Below are 15,391 nucleotides of genomic sequence, written 5' to 3' on the forward strand. Positions count from 1 at the left end.
TGGGCTTTGGCTTCAATTCAGTATCCCCCCTCTACCCCTCTCCCCTCATTCACCCTCCACTGTCCTACTCCACCTCTCCACTGTGCTTTCCCAACCAACCCCCCCTAGAAAACAGCTCCTCAGTTTTCCCCCTTTTCCAACCCTCTTTCACCCTTCCTCACCTCACCCCCTTGTTTATCTCTCTCTCTCTTTCTCTCTTGCTCTCTCTTGCTCTCTCTTTCTCTCTCACTCACAGACACACACTCTACTACCCCCCCGACCCCTCCCCCATCATCTGTTCTTCCCCCCTCGGCCCGGGGCAGCAGGTCCAGTCTCTGTGACACAGATGCACACAGTTGCTCTGGGCGCTCGACATGGGAACAAAGCATTGGCGGGGCCGAGTGGGCCCGTCTGTTAGAGAGAGAGAGAGAAAGAGAGTGAGAGTGTGTGTCTGTGTGTCTGTATGTGTGGGTTGGTGCTCCCCTGAAAATATAAGCAGATAACAGAAGAGAGCAGAGGAGGAAATACACTCTCTGCCCTCTCTGGTTTGAGATACATCGTTTTATTCTAATTCCTAAACTGTTGAATAGTTGAGGTCCAATATACATCATTCCACCTCTACTAGCTGCCAGAACTCCCAAATTTCCGGCATTGTGATCTTGGAAAATATTTCCATTCTGACTTATACTAATATACACACACACACACACACACACACACACACACACACACACACACACACACACACACACACACACACACACACACACACACACACACACACACACACACACACACACACACACACCATTTAAAAAGTGACCTTTGAAAGCAAGCCGTGATTCAGAATGAGCAATTCCTTTTAAAAGTGAATACATCTTAGAATCATTCACTTTCCCTGACACACTACCAATGGATATGCACTGGAATAGATTCAATAGAAAATACTTTCAGTTGCACAATGAATGGACTGGACTGCCCGTGTTCAGGACCAAATGAATGTTCTTACAATCAGTTTGTGTGTGTGTGTCTGTGAATATGGGGTTTAGTGTGGGTCCAAGGTCAGGGTTTTCCTCAGAGGCCTATCACCTCCTATTGATCCGCTATCATTCTGTCTGGCTGTGGCTCCCTGGCCCTTAGCCCTCTACACCAGCCGATTGGTTCAGTCATCACAGAACTGATAGCCATCAGGGAGTTAGGAGTGATGGAGGGTGGAAGAGGTGGGTGGGGGTGATGGGTGCAGGATTGGATGGAGGCTCCATTTACATTTACATTTAAGTCATTTAGCAGACGCTCTTATCCAGAGCGACTTACAAAGTTGCACACACACACACACACGCACACACACACACACACACACACACACACACACACACACACACACACACACACACACACACACACACACACACACACACACACACACACACACACACACACACACATCACACTCTCTCACTCTCTATTTCTCTCTCTGACAAACACTCTGACACACACACCCTTCTACCCCCTTCGTTTTTGGGGGGTAGAATTGGCGTCATTCTAGCCTGGTTCCTCTCTGGGGATATAAGGGGGTCAGAGGACAGAGAGAGGGGGAAGGGGGTTGTAGATGCCTCAACACTCCACAGCCCATCTCAACCCCCACCCCAGCCCCCTCCCATTCTCCCTCACACCTGGGATGGTAATTTAATTTCGGAGCAGATCAAATGGAAAGACGATCTTAATCTCCTCTCCTTTCCCCGTCTCCCCCTCTTTCCATCTCTCCCACACACAGAGCCGTATATTTTGCTGATGGAGGTCTGAGGTCTGCAACTAGACCTAGTCTGAAGATAGTAGCCATAACCATTGTGTGTACATAGCTGCTATTTTCCTTGTAAGGGAGGGCTCTAGAGTACGACCACTTAGTCGCATTTTGAGACCTTTCGACTTTGCTGTGCGAGTAAAAAAAAATATTGGTGAGAGCTGCAAATTCTAGCGGGTCACATCAATCAAAACATATTTTAGGAGTGGCTAAAACCATGATTTTGATGCGACCAACTCATGAGCCAGTGCCACCACCTGAAAATGTTAGTGGCACCAGGGCCACCAGGGGAAAATGTTTGTCTGGAGCCCCTAGTCTGGAGCCCTAGGTTCCTATTCCTTTCCGAACCATATTACTGTAGTTACATGGGTTTAAGGGCAACTTAATGTAAAGCTTTAATACACATTTTACGTTAAAAGGTGTCAGGAAAAGGTTTCCTTTTTCTACTAAGCTAACATTTGGAATTGTTTTAAGATGGCCATACCATGGATTTCTAGCTATTTGGTTTTGAATTTTAGGACCCGTTTAGGTGGGAAATTGTTTTCATTTTTTATTATTTGATCAAATGTGACCCACCAACTTGATTCGGTCTTATATAACAACATTTAATTGGTGGTGTTTTTACATTGAACAAAAGTAGAGACTCAGAGCTAGAAAATGGTATATCATACACTGCAGATGAGGAACAACGGGAAAGTAATTCTGCTTTGAAAGTTGATACACTTTTGACAAAATGGTCCTTGGATATTTTGGTACACCTACTGGAGAGCTCTTCTTTGTCTACATCTTCTCAGCATTGTTCACACCCTCTTAAACCTTAGCCCCACCCATCTCTTTAAGGATTCACATGTGAGGCCATGTGCTATACAGAGTGAGTAAGGTAGTGTAGTAAACAACCAAAGATTTCGAAACATGGTGAAAGCAGTAGCAAAAAGTAGTAGTAAAAATACACTTTATCTAGTCCTTGGCCTATATCCTAATCTGATTTTGGTGCAGGTAACGTTGTTCTTCACATTACTTTCCCTGGTAAACACACACTATCAAATAAAAACAAAGTTTATTTGTCATATGCACAGGATACAGAAGGTGTAAATAGTACAGAGAAATTGTTACTTGCACAGTGGAGTCTTTTTCTTGTACATGTAGCTAGCTAGCTAGCTAAACAATAAACCATAATCCCAACCTATACTACTAGCAATACAAACTGACTGTCATAGCTTGCCACCATGCATACATCTGCAGGTAGCTAAAGCTAACTAGTATTACTATGCAGACCATTCACGTAACGTTAGCTAGCGAGCCAGACAGCTAATGTTAGCTAGCTAGCTAAGATTACGCTTTAAGGTAAAATGATATGATGTTTTTACGTTCTGTTGTATTTTATTTGACCTTTATTTAACCGGGTAAGACCCATTGAGGCTAAACACCTCTTTTGCTAGGGCAACCTGGCAAGAAGGTGAACATGGAAATAGCAGCGTGTACATACAATATTACAAAAAAATACAAAGTGTCACAACTTAAAGACAACTGCAGCTATCACAAACAGTGTCACCGATCAGATTCTTAAAAACAGGCAAAGACACTAACTCCCCTAACTTAAATATATTTTGAAGCCTGTTCCAGAATGAAGGGGCATTATGGGAAAAATATTGTTTCCCCATCTCAGTTCTAGCCTTAGGAACAGACAAGGACTACAGCGACTGTGAACAAAGACTGTATTGAGTGACTGATCTGGTCAGTAAGGAACAGAGATACAAAGGGAGTTTCCTATCAATGCTTTGTACACAAAAGTATACCAATGCTTTGTACACAAAAGTGTACCAGTGCTTTAGCCTCCTGGTGGAGAGAGGTCCATTGCACCATAGCATCGAAATCACAGTGATGGGTGAGTGATCTAGTATTTGTAATACATCTTAAATCACCATGATCCAGAGTTAAGGTACTTATTGAGGCTCGCATATAGACAATATCACCATAATCCAGCACCATAATCCAGCACTGATTAAAAAGTGCTTTGAACAAGATCCTTTCTGACTAACATTGAAAAGCAAGATTTGTTCCTAAAATAGAAACCCAATTTCAACTTTAGTTTCTTGGTCAAGTTATCAATGTGCTGTTTAAAATTCAGCTTTTCATCTAACCAAATCCCAAGATACTTATCGGGGACCCTTTCAATTTGCTGGCCTTTTACAGTTAAAATCTGCAAGTCTGTCACGTTCCTGACCTGTTTTCCTTTGTCTTGTATTTATTTAGTTGGTCAGGGCGTGAGTTGGGTGGGTTTGTCTATGTGTGATTTTCTATGTTGGGATTTTGTGTTCGGCCTGGTATGATTCTCAATCAGAGGCAGCTGTCAATCGTTGTCCCTGATTGAGAATCATACTAAGGCAGCCGGGGTTTCACGTGTGTTTTGTGGGTGTTTGTTTCCATGTTAGTGTTTTCACCACACGGTACTGTATAGGTTTCTGCACTTCGTTTATTTGTTTTGTATTTCAGTGTTCAGTTTTCGTTATAATAAATCATTATGAACACTAACCACTCTGCGTATTGGTCCGATCCATCTCGCCTCTCCTCGTCCGAGGAGGAGGAAGAATATGACAGCCGTTACAAAGTCACTCCATCTGTCTACATTCAGAGAAGAGTAAACCATACATTTTGATTTCCTTGCATTAAGTTTCAATTCAAAAAGCTGCTTTTGAATAACATCAAAAGCCAACTAAGTCCTGAAAAGCCTTCTCGATATTCGATGGAGATTTGCAGAGTCAACAGTCTTCCCTATATCATTTATATACAGTGTAAAAAGGATTGGACCTAAAATTGAGCCCTGGGGAACATCTTTCGTAAGCCTTTGAAACTCAGATTTTGTACCCTCCTGTGCTACACACTGTGTTCTGTCAGAAAGGTAGTTCTGGAACCAATCCAATGCATAAACACTTAAACCAACCTTTTTTAGTCAATAAACAGCAGGGCATGGTCAACGGTGTCGAACGGCTTTCGATAAGTCAATAAAAAGAGAAACAGTGATTTCTCTTGTCCTGAGCACCTAGAATATCACCCACAACCCTACTTACTGCAGTACTTGTACTTTGTTTGGCTCTAAAACATGACTGGAATTGAGATAAAACTGAGTTATAAAGAGTCTTTCAACTGTGAGTTCACCAGGTTTTTCAAAATTTTTGCCAGTGCAGACAGTTTAGATATGGGACGATAGTTATCCAAATGGGACGGATGTAAAGGCATGATGTAGGCTGCTTTCCAGACTTTTGGAATGGTATTACTCGCAAATTAAATATGTAATATATGAGTGAGAGGGCAGCAATGATCTCTGCACAAATGTTTTGAATATGAGGGTTCAATTCATCCATGCCAGCCGCTTTCTTAATATCAATAGATTTGAGTGCCTTTACAACTTCTGGAAGCTCATTCTCGGCAAAATGAAATAGACAAGCCATAGGCCGGCATGTGGCAGTTTCATTCACAGCCTCATTCGAGATGTTAGGAAAGAGTTCATTATCAAATAAATGCCCAGCTTTAGCAAAATGCTAATTAAACATGTCAAGCAGTTTATTCTTGTTCATCACGTCCATTGAATTTGAGGTCAACTTCAGCGGAAGACCAGAGGAGTTTGTGTTAGCATTCATGGATTTAAGGGTTTTCATACATTTTCATCAGGTTATTGAGGTTTGCCTTGGCGGATTCGTAATAGAAGCTAGATTTGCATTTCCGTATTAACAAGGTGCACTTATTTCTCAGTGCTCTGAATAACTGCCATTCAGTTTGGGAATGACCATTTATGGCTTTGGCCCATTGTGTATTTCGTTTATGGATCAAATCAGATAATTCCCCTGTAAACCAGGGATTGTGTCTACCTCTTATCCGGTACTTTTTGAGAGTGGCGTGTGTATCACAGACAGTAGAAAACATGGAATGAAAATAGGAGAATGCCTCTTCGAGGTCTGGAATAAGTGCAATCCTATCCAAGTTGCATGCATAAAGTTCATGCAGGAATGCCTGCTCACAGAACTGCGTAAAATGTAGTTTGACTATGAACCAAGGGGGCACTTTGGGGATTTTAGCGTCTCTAATGCAAGCAACTGCGCAATGATCACTTAAAATCATTACGGAAAATACCAACGGCCGAGTATTTATGCAGATTGTTAGTTAAAATTTCAATAAGTGTTGACTTAGAGATGTCTTTTGGATTGAGTTGTGTGAGTGCATTTATGATTTCAGTAAAATTCGGGGTATTGCAGTCCTCTTATGTCCTCGTAGTTTGGAGATAACCAGTCCCAGTTTAAATCGCCCATAAGCACCATTTAATTTTTCCCCCAACCACACATCAGTTCATGCAGAGAATCCAGGGATTGTACTTTTGCAGACGGAGAACTACTTTTGCAGACGGATGTCTATAACATCCTTTTAAATCTAAGTTCACAGCATTCGATAACTGCAATGCTAAAAACTAAGACTGTTTTTGTTTAGATAAAGACCTTAGTTCAGTAACCACATATCTGTCTTTAATATAAATGGCTATACCTCCACCCTTACTTCGTCGGTCACATCGATAAACATTATAACCATCCAAGCCTATAGACTGATTTACCAGGTCTCCGACAGAATAAAGACATCTGGGTCAACAGTGTGAACCCAGACTTTTATCATGTCCATTTTCGGCATCAGACTCCTCACATTAATATGCATCAGTCCAAACCCTGATCTAGTTTTAAAATCATTTGGAGTCAGAAGTTCATCCATTGCCAATGGGCCTGGGTTTGGGTGTATGTTTCATGACACCAAAAGCAGAAAGAATAATAAAGCACCTTGATTTGTTGCTTCCCAAAATCTCTACACTTAGATTTTTTTAAATAATCCAAACTACAGTCACCTGATACAACAAACAGTTTTTAGCCAGACCAAACCCTGTAGATGAGAACGTTTTATGAGTATGACACAGTAGGAGTCAAATGGTAACACAATCAGACCCTTCTGAAAGGTAAAAGCTGCTGTAACATCTAGATGTTCAGCTGTAGTCTACAGGTCTAGAAGAGTCAGAAACCAAGTGTGTGCCCGGCCTTGCTGCCTTAGTTAGAAGGTCAGTGCGTTTGACAACGCGCCCAGTCGCCTTGCAGTGCTCTACCACACAGTGAGCCCAGTAGAATGGTCAATCACCGGCGACATGTCAACCTGGCTGGGGAATCCTGGGCTAGCAAGCCCAGCGCATCTAGACGTTATGTCACAGCGCAGATACCGACCTCTGGCTTCCACCACACAGCACAGCAAGGCAGTAGAGGAGTCAGAAGACTCCGATAGATTGGCGGAATACAGTTGAAAAATTGACCTTTGAGGACTATCCAAGGCTAATCAGCCCAACGTGTCTCGACAGTCAGTCAATGTGCAGATGTATCCTCTCTTGGCTTTCAGGGAGGGCACCACACCGGCACTGTCTCCTCGTGTAGAAAACAGCAGATGTCACTGCTTGGTTTACTAGCGATTTTAATGCTTTGATCCTGTAGGATTTTAGATTTTGCCTGTTGTTTAATGACAACTCCCGCAGCCTATAACTGTTTTGCTAAGTGATAAAAACGTGCAACACTTGAAACAAATTAAGTGTGACAACTAGCTCAGTGGAACTGCCCTGCCTCCATCTTGAGTTCTGCCCTGTCGATATGTTCCATTGTCTTATGGAACATGCATGCTGTGATTTGATCGCACACAGGGCAAGAGCCTCAAAATTCATCCTACAGCTCTTTCAAAAGAAAAGGGCACATCATAACCATTTTCCAATGGTCCTGCTTTAGAGAAAGAATCACTCCATTAGCTCATTACGCAGCATTAACTCTCCCTCTCTGCTGTTCCTGGGTGGTCATTACATGGACCACCACTGGCCTGTTCTACCCATTGATTTCATGTGGGGAAGCTGCTCCAGGACTGTTCATTAGAGTAACTCAGTGTTTCCCAAACTTGGTCTTGGTGAACCCAAGGTAGTTTTTTTTCTTTCCCTAGCACTACACAGCTGATTCAAATCATAAACTAATCGTCAAGCTTTGATTTTCCATAAGGGAGGGAGTTCCTAATATGGATGCCATTTCCCTGCAGTTTAATCAGTCCACTGGATCAGAAAGTGACTACTACTACCGGTCTGTGGAAATACTGTAGAGTATTAGACTACTGAATGAAACTGCATTCACAGTAAATGGTGCATGTTGTCTAAATCAGAAATTACCTTTACATTTCAACCATTCTACAAAGATCGTCGGCACTACGGATTGAATCGAGCCCTTGACATTCCTATGAAAAACTACAGTTTTAGTTAAAGGTGGTGGTGTATGTCTGTGAGGTGGTCATTTGAAAGGAGAAAGAAAAAAAACCTGTCTCTCAACAGCCTCCTCTCCGCTCAAGTCGCTAGAGTGAGGCTCCACCCGTGGTTGCCATAGCAATGCTATCTGGGCCCACCAAGACCTAAAGCCCAAGGACAAACTGGACAACAATAAAATAGCTCTACACAGCCAGGAGTATCTGTGAGATTCAGACCTACACATATGCACACACAGCTCTACAGCCAGGTGTATTTGGTGGATTCAGACCTACACACATGCACACACAGCTCAACAGCCAGGTGTAGCTGGTGGATTCAGATCTGCAGAGGATTTCTGCCTGCTGGATATCAAGTGTGAATCTCCCCTATTTACCTTTTTTCAAACAGGGAAGTCATATTGAGATTAAAGTCTCTTTTGCAAATGAGCCCCGCACAATACAAAAATGAACACATCGATAGGCAAGTATAGATAAACAAAAGATTAAATACACATTAAGACTGCATTTATACACACACACGAAAAATTCTATCTCACAAAGTGAAAATATCTCACACACATGTTTACAAGGTAAACGTACTGCTTCAAAATCTGTTTGCATCCTGGCAGTTGAACTGCTTGCAGTAAGGATTGGTGAACATGAATACAAACTAAACTTGTTTGCAGACGTGATATACTTGACGAATATTGAAAACTCAATGCCCCCTGTAACGGAGACGCAGGAGGTCAGGATGCAGGTGCAGTCGGTGAGTTTAATAGAAATGAACATGGAAAAATTCCCAAAAATTTTAATTAAAAAACAGGATTAGCATCTAAACATGAATCCAGGAAACAATACTACCTAATGGGTGATACAACGGAGATGAAGGGGAAGTAATCAGGGAGTGATGAAGTCCAGGTGTGCCTCGTGATGGGGTGCAGATGTGCGTAATGATCATTTGTGGAAAAAGTACCCAATTGTTATACTCGAGTAAAAGTAAAGATACCTTAATAGAAAATGACTCAGTTAAAAGTGAAAGTCACCCAGTAAAATACTACTTGAGTAAAAGTCTAAAAGTATTTGGTTTTAAATATACTTAATTATTAAAAGTAAATGGATTTGCTAAAATATACTTAAGTACCAAAAGTAAAAGTATAAATCATTTCAAATAACTTATAGTAAGCAAACCAGACTGTACAATTTAATTTTTTTATTTTTTATTCACGGATATCCAGGGGCACACTAATAATTTAGAAATTAAGCATTTGTGTTTTGTGAAGCCACCAGATCTGAGGCAGTAGGGATGACCAAGTACTTTGGGTGTCAGGGAAAATGCATGAAGTAAAAAATCCATTATTTTCTTTAGGAATGTAGTGAAGTAAAAGTAAAAGTTGGCAAAAAAATCTATAGTAAAGTAAAGTACAGAAACAACAAAAAACTACTTAAGTACTACTTTAAAGTATTTTTACTTTTTACACCACTGTTAATGATGGTTGCCAGGTGTGCGTAATGATGGGTTGCCGGGGTTGGTGGTTAGTATGTCGAGCACCGGAGTGGGAGTAGACATGACAGTACCCCCCCGACGTGCGGCTCCAGGCGCAGGATGACACTGGCCAGGGGAATGGGCCGGTCGGCGAAGGTGGAAATCTCGGATGATGTTGGGATCTAGAATGTCGACTACCGTACCCCTCCCATTCCACCAGGTACTAGAGCCGACCCCCACGAAGCTGGGAGTCCAGGAGGGATCTGACAGCATAGGAGGGGCTTCCCTCGATGTCCAGGGGAGGTGGAGAGGTGTCGTGGGGGAGACGGCATCAGCCAGGGGACCAGGAACCACCAGCCTGAGGGAAACGTGAAAAGAGGATGAGATCCGGTAGTCAGTGGGAAGCTGTAATCGGTATGTTACTTCATTGACCCTCCGGAGGACTTTGAATGGCCGCACAAACCGGGGACTCAGCTACGAGCAGGGCAGGCGGACCGGGAGGTTCCTGGTGGAGTCTCAATGTGGTGGCAATCTGCCTGCTCCTATCGGAGGCGGGCGGCGCGTTACAGCCTCACGTAGGCAGCATTCCAAACTTCCTCGGTGTGCCGGAACCACTCGTCCACCGCAGGGGCTTCGGTCTGGCTCGGGGTCCACGAGACCCTCGGCTGGTACCCCAAGACACACTGGAAGGGAGACAGTCCGGTGGAGGAGGGAAAAAGTCAGTTCTGAGCGTACTCTGCCAAGCGAAGGAACCGGGCCAACTCCCCCTGCTGGACCTGACAGTGACTCCTCAGGAACCTCTCCACCTGCCCATTGGACTGAGGCCGGGACCCGGATGTGAGGCTGACCGTGACACCTAGCTTCTCCATGAAGGCTTTCCATACTCAAGATGTCAATTGGGGACCACGGTCTGAGACGATGTCCTCCGGAAGGCCATAGTGCCGAAAGACCTGCTGGAACAAGGGGCTATGATTCGGGAGGGTAGTATGGTGGGTGCAGTCAGGAATCGTGGAGATTGGACAGGGCATCGGCTTTCATGTTCAGCGAACGTGGGCGGTATGACAGGGTGAAATTGAATCTGGATAAGAAAAGGGCCCGCCTTGCTTGGCGCGGGTTCAGCCGCCACGCTGTCGGTATGTACTCCAGGTTCTGATGGTCGGTGAGGATGAGAAACAGGTCCGTGGCGCACTTCAGCCAGTGTCTCCACTTCTTAAATGCCAACTTCACCGCCAGGAGCTCCCGATCACCGATGTCATAGTTCCTTTCTGCGAGGTAGTATTCTGTGACAGAGACGCAGGGAGTCAGGAAGCAGGTGCAGTCGGTGAGTTTATTAGGAACGAACATGGCATGAATACAAAAACAGGAGTAGCATCTAAATATGAAAGCAGGAAACAATACTACCTAATGGGTGATAAAGGGGAAGTCCAGGTGTGCCTTATGATGGGGCACAGGTGTGCGAAATGATGGTTGCCAGGTATGGATAATGATGGTTTGCCAGGACCGGTGGTTAGTAGACCGGCGACATTGAGCGCCGGAGCAGGCGAGCGGGAGTAGACGTGACACCCCCTTTCATACAAATATTTTCAGAATACTCTAAAATCTCCAGATATAAAATTTACTTGGGAAAAAATGAAATAATGGCAACAAGAAAAAAGGATATCTATAACCAATTATGTAAAATATCACAGCACAATTGAAATATATATAGCACATGGAAACCAATCGAGGGTGGTCTATGGTGATAGGTTGGATGGGCTGAGAGTGGCTGAGGGGTGGGATTAAAGAGCTTATGTTTGGTATTGTATTATTGTTATGTGACTGCTTTATATAAAAGTACCATGTATGTAAAATGTATATGTAGCAGAAAAGCTATTTAAAAAAAAGAAGGTATATGTCCTCCGAAAGAGAGGGGCGGTGGAGGGGTAAAAAAAAAAGAAGATGTCTCACGATCTACATAAATCCTTTAAGTGGACCACAAAAAATATGAAATACTTAGGATGCTTAATAAAATATAACTTTATTCCATTACTCAACAATATGAAAGCAGCTTTAATTAAACGGAATACTCTTCCCATAAATCATGCAGGTAGAATAAACCTCTTCCCAAACGTTTGTATATATTTTCGGTAATACCAATTACCCCATCTAAGGCCTTCTTTAAAAAAAAGTATATTCAGTCATAACAGACTTTATGTGGGCAAATACATTTTCCTAAGTTTGAGGATTGTTTTAACCTTCCAGACTCGAATTGTATAAACTCGCTACCCAAGGCTTTTACCTGGGACGTAGTTAAATGCACTAAAGAGGAACAATGGGTACATATTGAAGATGTGCATGCTCATTCCCCGAATCTTTTTACGTGTCTATTTTCATAGACAAAGCTAAGGACATGAACAGCTTCATAGTTAACAACACTACAACAATACGGAAGAAGATGAAACGTGTTCTACAATCACCAATATCTCTTCCTAGAAACACAACCTTCTGGAACAATCCTTGGATAACTTTTCACAATTCACTGATAAATTGGTCCACATGGAAAACGAAAGGCATAGAAACCGTAAATGATTTGCTAACCGGAAATACATTTATTTCCATGACGGAATGAAAAAGTAATTTTGGACTGACCAATGTAGATAGTTTCAAATAAATGCAACTTACATGTCACAGAATTTAGATTTGAAATATTTTGGACATCAATCTCTAGGTTGTTGTTCGTAAGTATAAGTTTGTATGTATATGGAGTGATTATTAGGGGGTTAAATTTGAGTCCAATGTGTTCTTGGGTACTTTCAATGCTGCAGAATTTTTTTTGTACCTTTCCCCAGATCTTTGCTTCGACACAATCCTGTCTCTGAGATCTACAGACAATTCCTTCGATCTTGTGACTTGGCTTTTGCGCTGACATGCACTGTCAACTGTGGCACCTTATATAGACAGGTGTGTGCCTTTCCAAATCATGTTCAATCAATTGAATTTACCACAGGTGGACTCCAATCAAGTTGTAGAAACATCTCAAGGATGATCAATGGAAACAGGATGCACCTGAGCTGAATTTCGAGTCTCATAGCAAAGGGTCTGAATAGTTATGTAAATAAAGTATTTTTGTTTGTTATTTTCAATAAATTAAAAAAAAAAAAGTTTTCGATTTGCAGTTATGGGGTATTGTTTGTAGATTGATGAGGATTGTTTTTAAATAGATTTTAGAATAAGATTTTAACGTAGCAAAATGTGGAAAATTCAAGTGGTCTGAATACTTTCCGAATGGAGTGTATATATATATATATATATATATTTATTTTTATAATTGTATTTATTGTCCTAATTCTATACCCATTCTTAAATGTTGAACACGTGCTTGGAATATACAGAATTATATATGCAAAGAGATAATACATATATATATAATCTGTTTGCATGTATATAATGCTGTATATTCCTAGCACGTGTTCAACATTTATGAATGGGTATCGAATTAGGACAATAAAATATCAATATATATATAGTTCGAACCAGCCACAAAACCATGCTGAGCTAAAGCCTAGGCATTACTTCGGGGAGCTCATGCAAGTCTTCATTTCACATGCAATGTTATTCATCATCAATGCCAGCTCTGTTATATGTGTGTGTTTGTGTACACATCAATGCGTGAATGTGATTATCCGACTATCCAGACACTTTGGGGTTAACTCAGCCAAGGATGCTCTCTGTCCTCACCAGAGTAGTTTTCGATGGGGTTCTGAGTGGAGACATGGTCACACATCCTGTTGCTGATGCCAGAAGTGGAGTGTAACAGAGATGTTTAGAGCATATTTGCTTTGCTTGCATGTACTGCCTGCTAAAATAATAAAAAGGCTGGGTTACTTCAGGTCGGCCTTGGCCAAGGGAGACGGAACATGCATTGTTGTCATTGGCTCCTTCCGAGGAGCCATCTTAAAGGTACAGTACAGTGTCTTAAAGGTAGAGTCTGTTCGAGCACTAAGGAGCTGCCCATATTATTGAATGAGTGTACTTTGTGTCCCTGTTACTGTGAGAGGAGTCTGTGGGGTAGAGGTTCAGATTCAGAATCACATAGGCAGTATTTTCTTTATACATTGTATTACGTTTTCACTTAGGACTTTAAAAGACAAACAAGATTGAATGATATTCAATAGCTTTCACTGCAGAAATTTCAGAGAAAATCCATTATAACATTGGTATCTGTACTCTAGTATTATTTGGTTCATGTTGTTTCATGTGCTATTCTAGAGACAGCGAAAGTACTAAGCTGTCAATTTCAAAGGGCTGCATTAACATATAATGTCTCCTTAAGCAAATTGTCTCTCCAAGAACTGTAATGTACGACTCATTATCATGTTCTTAGAAGACGTAATGAACTGTGAGTGGGACATTCAATCAGGTCATTCATTGTCACACGTTATGCTCACGCACGCATGCACACACACACCATACACTCACACACACTGCACACTGAATGTACAGGTTCACTGTAAGTCACTTTGGATAAAAGTGTCTGCTGAACAACTAGGGCCGGGATCCAATGTGATCACTAGTTAAATGCATTGCAACTATTATATGCAGCATTTACCGTGAATGCAATCTCCACAAACGTGGGAACATTGCTTTTAAAAACCCGCAAAACCTACTGTATAACCCGTGATCGGACTGAATCCCAGCCTAGGAAGCATTAGCTGGAAATCAGAGTCTGTGTGTGAAGGAGAGACCTGGGTCATTGTCAGTATGCATGAAACAGAAGAAAATGTTTGTTTCTCTAGCAATTTGCCTCTCCACCTGTACCCAGCCACACTATCAATGATCCAGAAAATCACCTGTAACGATCTCCGCTGTTCCCCAGACCTCATGGGTCATAGTGGATTTGAAAAGTGTTTCAGTGTGTTGTTCTCTTCTTGCACTATCTTTTCCCCAAAACAATGAAGAATCCCAAACCAACCTCTCGATAAAAACGTGTCCAGGGGAAGATTTTGCAGGCTAGAGAAACAACCCGATATTCAGATTACAAATACATATATTATTTTACACTGCCCCCTCCCGAACACAATCATTGGATTGCCTGCCTATGGACTTATAGGCATTGCTGACAAAGAAAGTGATGCACAAACAGCTCACTGTGTAAGCACTAAAGCCTTGCTCTATGATTCTCTCTTTCTTCCCCCATACCTGGTGTGATTGATGATATGCGAACAGATTTGCTAACAGTGATGTTTGGTTACAGGGACAAGTCACATCCATGTACGAGCAGAATATTAAGACAAGTCAGCTGGACGAGTCATTGTGTGCTCAAACATGGATGATTGTTTATACAGTATGGATCGGTATCTTTGTTACATTGTGTTTTACTCTATGACTTGGTGATTAGCTTGAAACATTCCCAATAGCATTTTTGGCACATATATTGTAAATGGCTGTACTCGTTTGCCTTTGTGCAATGCAATCATGATCATTATATACTATGTTGTGGAGTAGTTAACAAAACGGACAATGAAATAAAATGCAAATAATACATGAGTGTTGAGACGGTCAAAAGTAGTCCACTATGTACGAATAGGGTGCTATTTGGGACACCTCCATTTGTATGGTTGTGTCAATATCAAATCAAATCAAGCTTTATTCATACGGCACATTTCAGACATGGAAGGCAACGCAATGTGCTTCACAGGAAAAAACAAACAAAAACACAAGATAGAAATTAATCGGATCTCCATGGTTGTGCCATTGTGCTCTAGTTTTATGGGAATATAAATATGGTAATCATGTCTATTGCACATTGATTAGTTGTAAACATACTGGAACACTCAGACAAGTGACGTCAGTGAACA

The 15,391-nt window shown here is 41.9% G+C and overlaps 1 protein-coding gene across 2 annotated transcripts in view; it reads left to right on the plus strand.

Moving 5' to 3' along the window:
• The window catches only part of LOC120064479 (Krueppel-like factor 12), a 161,527-nt gene that overhangs the window by 60,079 nt on the left and 86,057 nt on the right, over positions 1 to 15,391 (plus strand). The gene's annotated exons all lie outside the window — the stretch shown is intronic.

This window comes from Salvelinus namaycush, chromosome 19 (assembly GCF_016432855.1).
Source record: "Salvelinus namaycush isolate Seneca chromosome 19, SaNama_1.0, whole genome shotgun sequence".
Lineage (NCBI taxonomy): Eukaryota > Metazoa > Chordata > Actinopteri > Salmoniformes > Salmonidae > Salvelinus > Salvelinus namaycush.